Source organism: Danio rerio, chromosome 16 (genome assembly GCF_049306965.1).
Source record: "Danio rerio strain Tuebingen ecotype United States chromosome 16, GRCz12tu, whole genome shotgun sequence".
Lineage (NCBI taxonomy): Eukaryota > Metazoa > Chordata > Actinopteri > Cypriniformes > Danionidae > Danio > Danio rerio.
This window is the reverse complement of record NC_133191.1, coordinates 31,142,053-31,161,187: the sequence shown is the minus strand read 5'-3', so window position 1 is coordinate 31,161,187 and position 19,135 is coordinate 31,142,053. Positions and strand designations below refer to the sequence as shown.

The window sequence follows — 19,135 nt, the reverse complement described above, 5'->3', positions numbered from 1 at the left end:
ATTATATATATTCTTTTTGTGTAGATACAAACTTTAGTTTCACTAATGAGCTCTCAATGATGACCACTGTACATCCTATACCTTTATGGGTCTTTTGGGTTTACTCAATACTATACTGAGGGTTTCTGATACCCTGAAGCCAACCTGTGTCTGAGTCGAGGCTTTTAGTCTAAAGCTAATCAGGTCTTTGGTCAGGTTTTAGGATCCAAATGGCCCCTGAGAAGCCTCTAGTCTGACATTGCTTGTGCTATTTCTGACATGAAGAAGAAATGCATTTGCAACATGATGCAACAACCGTTGGTGTAGACATGATGCTAGGATCACAAAGAAGGTGATGCAAATGCTATTTTTTCCACCACATGGCAAGCACAACATCTTGCAATCCTCAGAGGAATCTCTAGCTTTTTGTGGCTCGAATAATCCTGTGTTAATTCTCTCCCATGTTACATGCTCAAATCAGTGGGGGGCAAAGTCGATTACTAAGTCAAAACACAAATTGAGCCATTTTGGCTTTTTCCTTAGAATAAAAGCTGTTTTTAAAGTTCTGAAATGTGCATCCTATCACATATTTAGTATACCCCCTGGCAACTCTTACAGGCTCATAGCCAAGGGGGATTTGTGCAACCCACCCCCACATCAAAAAGGACAGAAGTTGTCATATTTTATCATGCACTCTCAGAAAAAAAGGTACAAAATTGTACCTTTTAGGGTACAAATAGCCCGTCACTGGGGTGGTACCCTTAAGGGTACAAATTTGTACCTCTATTTAAAGGTACAAAATTGTACCTTCTACATTTGTACCCTTTAAGGGACAATTTTGTACCCCCACCGAAGGTACAAAAATGTACCTTTTTATATTATATAGCATTTTCAGGGTACTTACCCAGGCATTTTGATCCTTTGGTGACTGCATGCACAAATAAATAAATAAAATATTTTGGTTCGCAGATGTCCATTTTTATTTATTAATGTAGAAATATTTCATTACAACTCACAACTGAATGTGTCAAGAAATAAAATTACACAGTAAATATAAAGCAGACATGTAAAACAGTAAAAAGAACAATTTAGAAAACAAATAAAAATTGTTCACTCACTGTACAGTATATAATCTACCCTTAATACAAAGACCACAAGAATACTGTTTAAGATTTATAAACACATTACACAGGCTACATCAAGTACTTCACTTTATAAAGTCCAAAGTATTAGTCTTTAGTCAGAATACCCAGTCATAATAAACAATTTGTCATCAAAATTTTCTCTGTATTTCAGAATGAAGGCAATGTTTCTCTATAAATTGCTTCAACGGTGCAGAAAACCAAATACATCCGTAGCCTCTTCCTCAACACCAGTAGATTACTCCTCATCATCCTCAAGTGGAGTTTTAATTTGTTGTAACACAATATGTGTTTATGCTTTTGATAAACATGACATGTAAAGCATTCATATCTGGAAAATGTTCTTTGATAGTCATTAGAACCACAAGTTATTTAAAAATTTGCTTCATGCAAGAATTACAGCAGTGTGCTGGATTAACTTGATTGTGATTATCCCAAGAGCATGTAGAGAAACAAAAAACAAGGTTGATCACTCTGGTAACTGGAGTAGATCCAGGCTTGTCACCGTCCACCGTTCATTCAAAACATTCCACTGCAGAAACATTAAGGTGTTCTTCTAATAAGATGGATATGTCAAAAATGTATATTTGTCCACATCATTAGCCCGGCCAATCGCAATCCCATCAACTCTGAAGACTGCCGTGACTCGTCTTGTTAACACAGTTGTCCAGTCGGTGGTGTCCTCCTGTACTTGAACTGTTGGATGAGGTGAAGATGGTTCACTGTAAATGACAAAGCAATAATTACATTAATATCAGTCACTCTATCACTGATGAAGAGAACATCAACATGCATAGAAAGTAAAATAATTAATATTCACTGATTTAAAAAAAAAAAAGTATCACAGATTAAAAGACTAATATAAATTTCATTCATTCATTCAATTTCTTTTTGGCTTAGTCCCTTTATTAATCTGGGGTCGCCACAGTGGAATGAACCACCAACTTATCCAGCATATGTTTTATGCAGCAGATGCCCTTCCAGCTGCAACCCAGTATTACGAAACATCCAGACACACTTATTCACACACACATTTATACACTACAGACAAATAAGCTTACCAAATTCAGCTATAGCGCATGTCTTTGGACTTGTGGGGAAACCGGAGCACTTGGAGGAAACCTTCACGAACACTGGAAGAATATGCAAACTCCTCACACAAATGCCAACTGACCCAGCCGAGGCTCGAACCAGCGACCTTCTTGCTGTAAGGTGACAGCACTACCCACTGCATCATCCTAATATAAAGAATATCAAGCATTATAAAATGCATTTATCACAGCATATACTGAACAGAAAACAACATACGCACCGGAGCACACCGAAATGTTGAAGTGTCTCGCTTAACAAGGCTGGCAACATGAGAAGTGCTGCTGTAAAATCAATTCCTGGAACATAAGATGTGGCATACAAACAAATATGAAGGAATCCATCCAAAGCTAGAATTTAATAATAATAATCAAGTGGAGAAAGTTTAGAAAGAGTACCTTAAAGTCAGGTCCTTAGCATTCTTAAGTTGATTTCTCATCTTTCGATGAAAACCTAGAAAATAATTTTAAACATGTGGGTGTACATTTATTGTTGTTTGTAAGTAAAAACCTACAAATTTAAAATAGTATGTAAGCCATTAAAACCATGGTATAGATAATGAGACATACTTACATCTTGTAACTGAGCCATGCTTTCATATGACATGCCTTCATTGGTCTGATGCTGTTAGCCTGCATTATGTTGTTCAATCTTGTCCTGAAATACAATTGGAAACTTCATAAACTTCAGGAAAGCAATAAGATAAAGCAATAACTATTTATTTATAGTATTTTATTTATATATAAGTATAACGTTAAACGATAGTAAAGCACCAACAATTCTGGACATGAGAGTTTGTGGACATTCCTCAACATTAATGTAACTTAGACACTGAAACGAAGATATGTAAAAGCATACACACGCCACGTTTGTAACTAGCCACGTTTACATAATCAGTCGCTTTGCCGGTGACAAAATTGTGATTTTTCTTCACAAAATGGCGGTGTATATAACCGTCTAAAATTACATTTCCGCGGTCAACCGTGGCTAGAAAATGGCCTCAAAATATAAAACATTATCGATAATTACAAATTCCAGTATTAATAACAAAAGGTTTTATATCAAGGTATATGAAGACTTCAGTCGCGCCCGCTCCGGGCCACACCGCACATTACTCACGGCCCGATTCCGGTGCACGGTTACGGCAGCGTCGGCTCGCTTCTGCCGCCGCATCTGGCCCGAGTAACGATACAGCAGACGGACTCGGGCAGGCGAGAATCTAGCCGGAACTGGCCCAAGTGTATTTTGCTATCTGGGTTGCGATTATATTCCGCCGTGGCAACACTTATTAATAAAGCAGTAACGTAACGTAACATATAAGGCGCGAATACGTAACGTAGGCGATAAAGGGAACTTTTACACCGAGAAAACTAACAGCATATAGTACTTACCTTCTATAACGTTATGTCCCTCGGTGACTTCGATATCACGTTGTATTAACTTCTTTAATAAGCTGCAGACATCTTAGCAAACTCCATCCTGCAGGCCAACGTACACCAGCCAGCCCGGAGCACAAAGCGGGGGAAAGCCGAGGCCAGAGAGTCAGACAAAATCAACAGAACACGGCTTCGCATGTAAAAATGAGACTGAAAATATATCTTTAATACATTCTTACCTGAAAAGTGTGGACTCCAAAATAGACTTTTCTTTGAAAAGTGTGTGAAGTTCTGTGTAAACAGCCAGCATACTCGACCGACCGCCTCAGTAACAAACACTACTATAACGTCTCAACAAGCCAAATTCTTAAAGAGACAGCAACATCACCACCTGTATGAAGATGCTGTCCCTCTGCATGGTTCTTATTCTACATCCCATAAACTATAGGGTCTTAAACAGTAAGCAAAGACCAGTATTTACGTTTTTAATGATTAAAATTACATTTAATTATAAATTAAATTATTAACATTTTTGAGAAAAAATGTAATTTAAATACATGAAAAAAAAATTAATTATTAAAATATTTAATTCAATCAATTTATTTATTTATTATATTTTTAAATTATGTATTTTAGTATTAATGTTTAGTATTAATACATTTAAATTAGTGTTATATAGTGTCTTGATCTTATCATGAGCTGAGGGTACAATTTTGTTCCTATAGGGAAACAAAATATATAATTGTACCTTTAAAGGTGCCAAATTGGTCCTTTACGGTACAATTTTGTATCCAAATGTGCTATAAAAGGTACAAAAATGTACCTTTCAAACCTAAATCTGGACATTTGTACCTTTATAGCCCATTTGGGTACAAAATTGTACCCTAAGGACCAATATGGGACCTTTAAAGGTACAATTTTATATTTTGTTCCCTCTAGGAACAAAATTGTACCCTCATTGTACCTTTTTTTCTGAGAGTGTGTATATCACGTATATATTGTCTATTTTTGACTGACAAATTGTGAAAATAGCTGTTTGACAAAGGCTGTAAGACAAAACAGAATCCGCCATCTGTTACTTCAACTTCATACTATTAAACAGCACTCATGGTATTTCCATCGTTTGTGTTTCAGACTTAACCAAATCGTTTTTTTCCAATGCCAAGAGTTCATGACTCCAGTTGCGAAAGATGCATTCTACACGAGGAGTGATCAGTAAAAGAAATTATGCTTCACTGTTAATGTTGTCAAATAGAGAAAAACATTTTACATTTAGTATGTTCTTGGAGCTTATCTTGAGCTCAAAGTTCATTCATTAATTTTCTTTTTGGCTTAGTCCCTTTTTTTTCCGAGGTCGCCACAGCGGAATTAACCGCCAAATTATCCAGCATATGTTTTTACACAGCAGATGCCCTTCCAGCTGCAACCTATCTCTGGGAAACATCCATACACACTCATACACTACAGACAATTTAGCCTACCCAATTCACCTGTACCACATGTCTTTGGACTGTGTATGAGAGTAAATGAGACTGGATGTTTCCCCGAGATGGGTTGCAGCTGGAAGGGCATCCGCTGCGTAAAACATATGCTGGATAAGTTGCCGTTTCATTCCGCTGTGGCAACCCCAGATTAGTAAAGGGACTAATTCGAAAAGAAAATTAATGAATGAATAACTGCAAAAAAAGGTCAAATTTTTCCAGGAAAAAAAACCACCCATTTTATTTAGCTGGCTTCGGGCCTGAAATTAATGCGTAAATAGCTTACTTGGTTTGGGACTTGTGGAGATGCGCATTGATGGATTTTCTCTTTATTTATTGATTTCAGCAGTGAAAATTAAACCACACTAAACTGAACTTTAAGTTTGAAAACTGGACTGACTTGGTTTCAATTTACTAGATCTTCTATGTTAAGTTGCTTTGCCACAATCTACGTTGTAAAAGCACTATAGAAATAAACGTGATTTGAACTGAATTGAATAGACTGTCACCAAAATGCATAATTTAAATAATAAGAATAATAATAATAAAAACCTATTACTTTTCTTGCTTTTTCATTCACTGGGCTGGCTATACAACCCTGCTTTTGAGTTGTTTTTATATATTTTTTCTTTCTTGTAAGATGCGACTGTAAATCTGTAACTGACAGAATCAATTCAAAGCTCATAAATAAATTCATTAAAGTGAAAGTATTCCTTTTCAGTAGCGCCCTGACACTACAGTAATCTAATTCTCCAGCGCTACATTTGAAGCATCATCTCTCAGCGGGAAAGACTTTTTTTTCTCTTTGTTCTGAAGTCTTTGCTGGTCACAGATTCATTGGTGTCTGCTCTCCAGTAGAGCTCAGATGATGGCCAATGACTCCACTGAAAGGTGTTAAGGAGAGTGGAGCCTTTAGTGCCGCCTGAATTATATTGCCAATTCAGTTTAAAACCAGGCCAGTGCAGAAAGGGTAGAATGCCAAAGCTCAACCTCAAAACCTCACCTTTGCATGTTGGAAATGATTTTTTTAGGTGTTCTCTCAGGCCTCCAGGCTTCAAAAGTGCCCTCCTGTGCCAAAGCTGATCAGCGAGCAGGTAAACTGTGCAAATATGATTTCAGAAATAATCTTTTATTTCCCTCTGCTTGGCAAGGGGCGAAGCAATCAATTGGTGTGGCGCGGAAAACACACACACATACGCAAGCACACTCACACACGCATACACGCATAAGCAGTAAATTATGGAGAGGATAATAAGAATGCAGGGGAAAGATGGTGCTCATGCTGAGGGCCCCAATGCTGTGGTTCAGAGAATGACTTAATCAGTCATCTGCAGACAGCAGGAAACTCTGTGACAATGTGATTTATCTCTCCTTCCTTTCTTTCTTCACTTGTTCGCCTGTCCCCTTTTCTCCTCCATCACTTTGCCCCTTCTCTCTCCCTCGTTTGCACACCCCTTGTTCTGCACCTCCTCGCCTCTACCTTTCAGCGCTTTTTTTTAGAGGGAATAAAAACAAGAGAGAAAGAAAAGAAATTAAGGAGATGTGAGGCAACTGTGAGCAAAGAGGAAAGAGGAAAATTGGCCATGAAAAGAATTAATAGCCCTTTTTAAATATTACACACCTAACTCATTTAAAATGCACTTTCATCTAGAGGAAACTGAAATAAGGGTTTGGAAATATTTCAGAATAAGTTTTCTTGTGTTTAATCAGTTCAAGCGGTTATTTATTTTTATTTTTTACATGCATTTTGTAGTTTAGATTTTAGCATATTTTAAATAAATTTAACTGCCAATGATAACAATTATTATTGGTTATTCTTAAAATTATTATAAATTGAAAACTGTTATTACTATTGTATATGCATTTCATTTAAAGCATTGTTTCAGATGACAACATTGTTATTTAATCCACATGACAAATGAAACAAATTAACATATTATTATTATTGTTATTGTTATTATTATTATTATTATTATTATTATTATACTAGTATGTATATCTTTTTTATTATTATTTTAAACATCTTAAATAAATTATTACTTTTCAAAATTATTGAATTATTGATTATTTTATTCATATTATAAATTATATTATTGTAAATTAAATTACGGTAACACTTAGTTTCATTACTAATATAGGTGAATTGGGTAGACTAAAACTGTCCGTAGGGTATGAGTGTGAATGAGTGTGTGTGGATGTTTCCCAGAGATGGGTTGTAGCTGGAAGGGCATCCGCTGTGTAAAAACATATGCTTGATAGGTTGGGGATTCAACATTAGTTAATGTTATTTAATATATTTACTAACATTAACTATATTTAATTAAATATTTTTATAATTAAATATTAAATAATCATTATTAAAATCCAAACTTGTGCTTTTTAACATTAGTTAATGCACCATGAGTTAACATAAACTAACTCTATTTAACTTATATGACATGAACTAACAGAGAGGAATAAATACAGTAATGAATGTATTACTGAATGTATTATAATAGTTTGTTCATGCTAGTAAATACATTAATTACATTAACTAATGACCATTAATTTAAACTGTTACCTAAATTAATATTATTAATTAGATTTAGAATTGTTATTCTTATACTTATTGATGATGGTGTTGTTATTATAGTTGTGTCTGAAAAACAGACAAAAAAAACAAAAAGCATGAAAATGGTGTCAATGTTTGCAATGCCGAGACACCGATTTCTTTGCTTACCCTCTAGCGGGAAGGAAAATTATGTTGAGATGTTAACAAAACAAATCTGTAGTATTTTATTCACATATCATTTAGCCACTCTCACATCTAGATCATGTGTATCATTGCTGTGTGACAAACTGACAAACTCAGCACTGTATGTAAAAAGCATATATTTTTAAGAGTTGCCGTGGGTAAAAAGTTTATAATTTTTTTTCACAAACAGGAAACAAACAAAAATTTTGTTTTTGAATTTAACAACAACAACAAAAAACTTGTAATGAGAAAGTAGATGTAGATGTGAAGTAAAGCAGAGAGAAGAGCAGGAAGAAAGACTCTAAAAAGATGAAAGACTCCAGGAGAAAAGAGGAGAGAGAATGAAGTTTAGGCAGGAAACACGTGGGTGAAAGAGACATGTGTGGGGAAAAGGGAAAGAGATACACTGAAAAGTAAAGTGAATCTGAGGTTGTTTGAAGCATAAATTTTCTTAATATGACATACCGACATGCAGGTATAGTTCACCCAACAACAGAACTTTAATTTACTTACACTTATACCATCCAAGATTTAGGTTATTTTTTCAGCAGTAAAACATAAAAAAAAATTGTCATTTGAGATGCATAAATTGCAACTCAACATCTAACAAAAAAAAAAACAAAAAAAAAACAATCAACCATGAAACAAAAACAAAACAGAGGCAAAACAAAATTAATACCGTTGGCTCTTAATTAGCGATGGCTGTTTTCGAAGCACTGCTTCATTAATCTTTACTAATGTTTTGTTTCAAATCAGTTTCGCAGAACATATCAAATTGGCAAGGTCACACGATTTCAGTAAACGAGGCTTCGTTACATCATTACTGTTAAAAATCTTTTAAAAATTCAGTGGATCTCCACATGGGGTGATCTGTATAATAACATTTCAAGAGTTCACACTTAGCTGATGACTGAAACTAAAGCTTGCTTGGCATGCTGTCACGGGAGAGAGCCATGAGATCATAAGATCTTCGAGCCCTGGGCTCCCTCCCTTTAGCAGGCCAGAGAGAAAAGTTTGACCTCAGGTAGATCTCAATGAACTCCCCCGACTTATTTCTGGCTAATGACAGATAAAGTGATGACTTAAAAGGGATGTATACAGAAATGTTGACTTGTTCAGTAGGGAACTTAACCTGTGACATTCTTGCTGTGAGGCAAAAGTGCTAATCACTGGGCTGCCATGCTGCCCAATCTAGAAAGGAGGGAGAGCAGGGGTGGCCCCCGGGTGGGAAGGGTAATTGTTGAAGACGAAGGTACTGAGGTAAGAAACACTGGTTATTAGTAGTAAGTCAGGAATCATCTGATGGGTGAATCATGTGTTAGCTAATGCGGAACCAGCCGTGGACAATCGTAAGCATGTGATCCTCTCCAAATTAGTTTATAAATAAACTTAACAAAATCTACATGAATTAAACTAGTATACTTAGATACCCCCCGTGGCGAATCACAGAACAGGTTTCATATTTTTACTCCTTTTTTTAAAGAATTTAGAAATGCTTTAATGAGATTCATTCAGTCATTTTCTTTTCGGCTTAGTCCCTTTATTAATCCGGGGTCGCCACAGTGGAATAAACCACCAACGTATCCAGCATGTTTTTACGCAGGGGATGCCCTTTCAGCCGCAACCCATCTCTGGTCTCTGGGAAACATCCACACACACTCATTCACACTCAAACACTACAGACAATTTTAGTCTACCCAATTCATCTATGCATATAAGAATGCATCAAAGAATGCATATTATGCAGACACTTAATATTAAACGGAATTAGATAAGCGAAGTGGATTCATAGTTTATACTTCAATTTAAAGTTCACAATGTGTGTTGGCACCTATAGTCTTGTGATTACTGTCACGGCGACCAAGTCAATTTTCATTTTGAGGTCTTCCCCTCTTTCTGCTTTCTGAATTCAATTCAATTCAAACTTGCTTTATGGTCATGACTAATGTCACAAATGTGTTGCCAACACTTTTGTAATAACATAAAACAGAACTAATAAAAAAGAGGGTTTGCACAATGATGCCATAGAATAACCATGTTTTGGGTCTCCAAAAAGATTTTTTCTGTGAATAGTTTCTAACAGAGCCGTGGTTTATAAGGGTGAAGATGTGAATAAGTGAAAATTATATATGTAAAAAAACTTTGCTATAATCTCTGCAAACAGAATATACAGACATAAAAAAACAATTATTAAATTATATATTCAGTGCACAGGGTAAAATTGAGGACCAGATTGTTGGTTATGAGAGATTGATCACATAAGCAAGAAAAGCAAAAAAAGTTGGTCCGATAAGAAATGAAAAGTACCTCCTGACATGTGATTTATGTAGCAGTGAAAGGCCTATTCTTGTGATTAGACACTTTCAGCAGTAAATTGGTTCGGAGGTTTAATGATGCAGAACTGAATGTTGAGTACGTGGCACTTTGTCAGAAAGAGCTGCAAATGGAAAGAAGGGTTTAGACTGAAGGCATTTTTCTCTTTTTCCTTATCACTCTCGCTCACTCTGAAAAATGGTTGAATTAGCATGATTTTGTTTGTCAGATCTAAACTGCGTTAAGAAAACAATTCGCAATGCCACAAATGGATCTGTACCCAACAACTTTACAGGGGAAATGACACATAAACAAAAGGAGCTAATCTGACTAGGGAGGGATATCAGCAGGAAGGACGGGTGCAAAACGTATTGCAACATTAGTGTGTGTGTGTGTGTTTGTGTGTGTGTGTGTGTGTGTGTGTGTGTGTGTGTGTTAGCGAATTAAGAAGCAAATGAAAGCATCACAGAAAGACAGACAACAAGAAACACGAGATCTAATGAGAGAGAGGGTGAAAAGGCCAGTGTAGTGATTGTGGAATAGCTTTAGCCAACTAATTGAATTCTCTGGATACAGCAGCACATTTCTGTCAAGCAATAACGTAAAGCTAAGCCATTACCTCTGCAACAGCAGCACACAAAAGAGCTCACAAACGCAGTCCTGTAGGTCTCGGAGGTACAAAGCCAGCGCTAACCCTCGACACACAGCACAGCACTATGGATATTGATTAGGCTTTCATTTCTCAAAAAACGCTTGAGGTGGAAAACTTTGATCACTTTTCTTTCGCTTTTAACTAAGTACTGTCAAACATGTTATTCTCAGAATTGATTCCCTGTTTCGTTTGTCAGGGCAAATGTAGATTTGCAAAGCTTTACAGAGCTTCTAACCACTGATCTGCCTGTGGGCTCTCATTGAAAAGAAATACAGTATGTAGCTTATTGTGGGAAAAAATTGCGTGTACACAGGAGGATTTGGCAGATATTATAAGGTTAGTTCACCTAAAATTGAAATTATGTAATGAATTACTCCCCCTAATACTGTTCAAATACCCAGAGACTTTCATCCAGTTTCAGAACATAAATTAGGATATTTTAGATTAGAATATAAGAGCTCTTTCATCCTTCATTGACAAAAAAGTCCAGACAAATATGCCGCAGTTAAAAATCATCAAAACGGACCATATATCTCTACTGTAGCTATGTTTCCGAAAAAATGATTGATGGAAACACCAAGCTGTGCATAAATTTTGCCAATTAGAAACATATGCGCATAACTGAATAGGATAATTTTTTTACGATAAGAAAAGATTTGCATAAACTATGATGGAAACACTTTAAACAAACAAATTCCAGTATGCGCATTAAAAAAAAACTAATGCAATTTTGTTATAAGAGATCATGTGATGGTAAAAATGTATGTAAATGGACAAACCTGCAGGCTGAGCACACTGTAAAACATCTGAAATGTTGTTTAAGTCATTCTAAAACTTTTCAGTATGAGTGTTATTATATTATGAATTACCACCAGAACTGTCAAGAGCATCTGTGCTCTGCGTTTCATACCTTCAAATGCCACCATGCGTTCAATGAGTGTTGGCATACTGTCTTCTGAGGCACAAGTCATTTATTAAATGAACAAAAGATCCACGCAGCTTCTCCTACCACAGCAAAGTGCATTTTCACTTTTAATATTTGACGTCAGTTAATCAAGAAGTAAGGATTTTGTTCTCTTTGACTACTTAGATGGAATCGCTACTTTCTTCGCATGTTTTATATGCAATATTCCAGTTATGCGCAACAATTTAATTTGCATCTTTGATTGGAAACAGCTTGCGGTGGTTTAGTCAGAAACATATCAAGCTACAAGAATACTTTATGCACACACAAAAACAAAAATAAGTTTATTCATCAGTTTCTTCTCCTCAGTGACAGTATAGGGCACGCATTCATGAGCGCTGTTCACTGATATATACCCCAGATGCCTTTGCATAATTTCCTTTGTTTGAAACAAATCACAGGTGCATCCAAGGTAATACTGTATGTCAGCAGGAGACGACATGCTCAGTGTTCATGAACATGCGCCCTACTGACACTGAGAAGAAACTTTTGTATGAAGTCATTATTTTTTGTTTTGTGTTTGCACAAAAGTATTCGTGCAGCTTGATAATGAACTGCTGAAGGCATGTGGTCTGTTTTGAAAATGTTCTTTGATGAGGGAGCTCAGATTTCACTTAAAATATCTTCATTTTTGTACATAGATGAATTCAGATCTCAGGAGATTGGAACGACATGAGGGTGAATAATTAATAATAAATTTACATTTTACAGTTAGGGTGAACTAACCATTTACCCGAAAATGACACCCAAACATTTTTTTTTTATTTTAAAAAGTTTTATTTTTAAAACAAAAATACCATAATTAGGGTTTAGCTTTGGTAGAATACTTGTGAAATTCTGAAAATTTCTATCCACAAAATTGTTGTAATGTTGGATCCACAAATATTAAGAATCTTATGCATGTTTTTAAATGAATGTTAACTAAATGAAAAATAATTTTAGAAATTTCATTTGGCATGATATTGCCATCAAATTCAAAAAATATACCCAGAAAATGTGTGGCTTTTGACCTTTTACTTTTCTGAATTGCTCCAGAACTAATTTTGTATATTTGTTTATGAAATATTAAAATGTTTAGTGCGGTGCAAATTTTTTTTTTTACATTACTTAAGTATCTATAACTTCTTTTCATTTTAAGCATTATAAACTGTAGATGATGGATAATAAAGCCCAAAGTGTCTTCCTTCCAAAAATATATAAACTGTAAATGTAGAGCAAATTGTTCAGCAACTGTTACTGTTTAAGTTTGAAAAGGTAATTTTTGAGAAAATGGACACAAATAAAGCCTCAGAAAACTTTTTACAGAAATCTGTAAAAATTTGCATGCTATCTTAATTTAATTGAAAATAAAATATAAACCCATGAAATACTTGGCTTTCAAGGCATATGTTTTCTAGGTCATTACATTAACGCTTTTCTGTGTTTGTATATGGAAAAAAAAATATTGAACAGAATACATTTTTTTTTTCTCATTACCTTCATAGTCTATAACCTTTTTATTTTTTTGAGCATGAAAATTTCCAGATGGACCAGATGAGTAAATATCAAATTATCTACTTTCTAATGATAACTTTTTTGTTTAGTTTAATTTGTAGCTTACTGGGGTCAAAAATTATTACTATTTAAAATTAGGTGTATATCCCCAAAAAGTGAGTGCTGCATGACTAATGTAAGTCAATGGCCGCTGACATTTTGAGAGTCCCAAAAAACTAACATATTCAGGCAATATAAAAATAATACAAAATGATCGATTTACTCATTAATCTGTCATTAATCTAACTCATTAATCTAATCAACAGCAATTTTTTTGTACACAAGCTGCTTTTTTTAATCATTCTTTCAAATCCATTTTTTCTGTTTTAAATGTATGTTAACCGTGGAACACTTATGGAATATTTGGAGATTTCACGCATAATTACATGATTTCATCTGTATAATTGCATTAATTAATCTGTATAATTGCAGCAATAATCTTTATACTCAGTAATTATTCTGTATAATTATAATAAAAGCCTGCATAATTACAGTAATAATCATTAGAATCACATTAATCTGTATAATTTTGTTAATAAATTATATATTTGCTGTAATTATTTGTAATACTTATTACATATTTAAGTAATAATCTGTAAAATGACAGTAATAAGTTGTAATTATGGAGCAAGAAATTACTGTGTCTTTACAGATTATCTACATTTTTTATTCGGACAGTTTTTTTTTTTCCTTTTTTTTTGGTTATTTTCTGGCACCCAATTTACAGTATTTATTTTTTTTACAACATTATTTAACTCAAAACACTCTAGTTTAATGCATTCTTCTTTAATGCATTAATTTAAAGGACAGTAAACTGTACTAATTCATGCATAGTTGATCCCTTTATTTGGAAGTTGATGATTACATGCTATTTTGTTAAAAAAAAAATATTTTTTCCCACATGTCCCCAAAAGTACAATAAAACAATGAAAAAGTAAAAAAAAATTACTTCTTTAATCCTGGAAAAGCAGAAAGCACATCTTTTGTTTTGTTTTGTGTGAATCTTCAAGAGCCAAGACTTTGGGCTGTGTTTGTTCTGAAGCAGGTGCCCATGAAAACAGGAGAGCACAAACCTCAGCAGACCGCGGGCGTTGTTTGTTCAGGCGCTGTGTCTAATGTTCCATAACCGGTGCGATGCAGGACCCCCCCCTCCCCCTTGGCAAAAATACCCACTTAAGGCATTCATTCACAGCTCTGATCACAGGGACTTCCACTGATGCTCTGAAAGCCAGGCCAGGGCATGATTTACACACACCATCAACCCAAATAAAAACTCTGATTACAGCATTCTCTCTCTCCCACACTCTCCCTCATTCAGCTTCTCTTTCATTTTGATTAGCTCCCCGGGGCCTCTATCAGACTCTAATCAGAGGCAGATGCGCACACACAGATCGACACTTGCTTTCAGTTCTCTTCTCATACATAACTAAGTGAATAGCTCTGATTGGAGGTTCAAACTAATCCACCAATCAGAGACCTCTTTAATGCCAGTAATACCCAACAAAGTGGCAGCAGTGCCAGAAGTTAAAGAGTTAGTTCACCCAAAAATGAAAATTCAGTTTTTAATAACTCACCCTTGTGCCATCTCAAATTCCTGAGACCTTCACTCATCTTCGGAATACGGATTTAGATGAAATCTGAGAGCTATTTGGCCCTCCATGGACAGCAATGGTCTAAAGACATTCAACCAAAATCTTTGTCAAAACAATCCATCTGACTTCTGTGGTTCAACTGTAATCATACAAAGCTCCAAGTAAATCGTTTTGGCAACAAACACAACTTTGTTTGCCAATGTTTTTTCTTCTACATTAGGACACGGTGTGCATTTACTACAGGCAATACATTTGCTAATTGAGTCAGCAGTGCAACATGCAAGCATATTGCCCATAGTAAATGTGAACCCATACCTGAAGTGAAAGAAATAGTCCAATAAAGATTTTGACATTTTTTTTTCCTTTTCCTGGTCCTTCTCTGGACTTTAAATTGTGACTGCCGCTGTCTATGGAGGATCAAAGAGCTCTTGAATTTTATGTAAAATATTTTAATTTTAAAGTTAAATTAAAGTCTTAGGGGACTGGAATGAAATGAGGGTGTGATAGTTACATAATTTTTTTTTGTTTTGAGTGAACTATCCCTTTTCAGAAAGGGGTACCCTAACTCAGTCCTGGAGCACGGGTGTCCTGCATAGTTTTGGTTTAACTTCCTTCAGCACACCTAGTTTCTACCTAGAAACACAACCCAGGATTATTCTGAAAATGTAGGAGGTACGTATTTTTGCAGTTTTAGTTTTTGCGAATCCACGAGAGGCCACTGTGTACGCTTTTTTTTCTCAAAATTCTCACGTGAGTGCCATTCACGCCTGCTGTTCTCGCATAAACCCCAACAGAGGCCGCTGTTGACTTACTATCTTGACTGACTGAATGTCTTACTGACTGACCGACCAATCGACTGACCCACCCTCCAACTTCCTAAAACCCAACTAATTTTATCGATTGATCTGCCCACCCACTTATTTCCCTAAACCCAACCAACAATTTACAAAAGCAATCCAGAAAAAGAAAAGCCCACGTATGATTTTCACCACATTTTTGGATTTTACCACATTCTCACCCTGTTATTTACTTGCTTATTTTAGTTTTTTGGATTCTGTTTTTGTCTTACCTGATTTCTGAAACCATTCTTTACTGGACTTGAACCCCGTCGTCATGGTCAATTCCTCTCTGCAGCTCAAGTCCACTGACAAACATGATGAGCTACTTGAACAAACTGATTACAGTGGGAAAGCTGTCTATATGGAGGTAAGCAGTCAGCTGGTAAGCACAAAAAGCAACAGGGCCATACTACCCCATAGCGTTTGTATAAAAAATGAAATGCAGCCATATGTACTTCTGGCTCCATAATTTCCATAAGTCTCCAGAAATGTATATAGGGCTACGTTTTCAGAATGAGCCTGTTGCAGAAAGAGCTCAATAAGCTGGTTCAGGTGTGTCTAATTGGGGTTAGAGCTGAACTCTGCAAGACATCAGTCCTCCAGAAGAGGCTTAAGGTGATATATTAACCAAACTTCTTCTCTATGACATGCTTGAATACTAATCAGCATTTTGAAGAAACAGATGCAGCTTACTGAAACGATAAAGCGACATTGATATCTGAAAATAATTTTAATTTTCCTGCAATGATATGTGCTTAAAATTTTGAAGACAGAATGTTGCAGAGCATGCCTTATCTGATAATAATATTTATACACAGCTGATATTAACAGGTGGAGTTTAGTGGATTTCTAAAAAAGCTGATATTTTTTTATTGAACACGGATGGAATTGGTGTAATATTTTTAATAATATTCATATTTTTAAATCTTTATCCTTCTGCAAAATTAGTTAAAATTGTATTATATAAAATATTAATTTGCTTGCCTTTTAGGTTTGTTGGTCTAGTCTTAGCTTTTGTGCATTGGAGATCAGCTTGATTAAATTGAAGTAAGGTTTTAAACTAAAGCCAAAACAATAATGGCAAACTATAGAACCATGTGTGTTCAGAAATATGCTGTTTTTTTACAAAGTGGCATCACCAACTGTTGGATTGGAATAAAGATTAGAGGAGTTTTTTTAAGTACTATTGCTGATCTATGAAAATGGGGATCATTTTAAAAACATTATTGTTTATACATTTAAAAAAATCAAAGGAAAAACATTTCAGTTTATAGTTTATTGTTGTTATGTAAACCTACTCTAATATTCTATTTAAAACCAGGCGAGACCAGCTAAAACTATCCCTTTAAACAAGGCAATACCATATAATTTGAAGAGTAGCCATGTAGTGTGCATTTTAGGATTTCCTCAGACTTCTGCCATCTGACTAAAAGGCTTCAGCCATTGAAGGAAAGAGCATTGTACTTCAGACTAAAAGCCTTTAGATCTTCAAAAAAAAAAAAAAGTGTCGAGAAAAAGTATGTATCGAGTGAAATAGCCTCAGACAAAATGACATCACACAAACCACCATTACAAAAAGGCATTGTATAAAAACGCATTGTACAAAACAATTTTGGACATATGTCTCTCTGACTCAAAATTAAAAATAATTTAATTGACAAACATGCCATTTAGGCTGCTAATCACCAAAAGCACAAAGTTTTTTCAACATATTTTACTCTTTTTATTTATTTATTTTTTTATACAAATAAGTTATTGCAATAATTAAGTGTTATTTAAGGAGTTTTTGCTGACACAAGAAGAATGTTTGCGTACTTTTGCATTCATTTGTGTGGACTTTGGATTGCGGTAACTGGAAAAATATAAAATGAATTTATGTGAACTAGAAATACTAAGTGTCCGGAAAAATGAAGTTTTGGTAAATAGAAAAATGTGAAGTAACTAAAAGAATGTGTATAATAACTAGAAAAATTCAGTTATGGCAACTTGGAAAATTAAGTTCTGGTGACTAGACAAAGTAAGCTGTGGCAACTATAAAAATGATGATGCAGTAACAATGAAAACTAGAAAAAGCTAACTATTTAAACATTAACTAAAACCATTTTTAGACTCTTTTTTCACATGATTAACCACCAACCCAAAGTTAACTGATGTGTTTCTAAAAGGTTCCTTACAAAGTAGTGATTTTACTCAAACTTAGATCCGTTAAAACCATTACACATAATATAAACTTACAGAACCTTTGATAAATTATATAATGTTGAAATGGTGTATATGCATGTATATGTAAGGGACAATCAACAGCTTGCTGTGCATTAAAGGATTTTAAATGCATGATATGGAGACAACGAACCACCTGAAGCCCATGTTTTGGCATTACATGCAAGTTGAAGATTGTAAAGCTGAGCCATTGTTCAATAGGCCTATTTGTTCATGCAACTGAATTGAATTAAACTATAAATTACCATAATTGTACAGTAGGTTTACATAAACAAATATTTAGTATTGCTGAATAAATGTATTGTTCATTTTCTAATCCATTATCAAATCAATTATTGAATGTGCTAGTTAACATTAACTAATTTGGCTGTTAATGTAAAGAGATGCATTAGAATATGAGTAAATTACATCATCAAATAATATGTAATACTGAATGAAGCCATTGTTCACCATTATTTCATGTTAACGAAAATCATAAAGTACCCTAAAGTGTTTTTCCAATCCTTTGCTGTACCTGGCCACAATTATTTAATTCTGATTAAGTATGATTTAGGTCAATTGCATTGTTAATCTTTATGTAAACTATAAAATGCATTAATTAACCTTAACTAATTAACTAATACAACGCCATTGTAAAGTGTTACCCATACTTGATTGCATTTTAAATTCCTATTTCACTGGAGCTGGGACTGAGCCTCAGGGTGAGCTTTAATGACTTCAATGTGACAGCTACTGTAAGCATTAAATTATTTTTAACAGACTCTACTTTAAAAATCCTTACATTTATATAGCGCTTTTCTGGATAGTCAAAGCACTTTACACATTTTTTGGGGGGGATCTCCTCATCCATCACCAGTGTGCAGCATCCACCTGGATGACGCGCTGCAGCCATATTGTGCTAGACCGGACACAACACACCAGCTGATTGGTGGAGAAGAGATTATGGATTATGATATGGGGATGGTTAGGAGGCCATGATGGACAGAGGCCAGTAGACACATTTGTCCGGATATTGGGGTTAAACCCCTACTCTTTTTTTGAAGGACATTTAGCATCCACAGAGAGTCGGAACCCTTAGTTTAACATCTCATCAGTATGACAGCGCTCACTGAGCAGTATAGTGTACCCTTTACTATACTGGGGCATTAGGACCAACACAGAGCACAGGTTGGGCCCCCCTGCTGGTCTCACTAACACCACTTTCGACAGAAACCTGGCTTT

General features: G+C 35.1%; 1 long non-coding RNA gene across 1 annotated transcript; it reads right to left on the bottom strand.

Annotated features, from left to right (window-relative positions):
* Nucleotides 1-935: 935 nt before the first annotated feature.
* On the bottom strand, nucleotides 936-3,931 carry LOC108179531 (uncharacterized). Its single transcript, XR_011006720.2, has 7 exons — nucleotides 3,826-3,931; nucleotides 3,602-3,689; nucleotides 2,784-2,867; nucleotides 2,609-2,663; nucleotides 2,434-2,509; nucleotides 2,183-2,359; nucleotides 936-1,843 (listed from the first exon to the last, which is right to left on the bottom strand). It is a non-coding gene; the product is annotated as an uncharacterized lncRNA (long non-coding RNA).
* Between the last annotated feature and the right edge of the window lie 15,204 nt (nucleotides 3,932-19,135).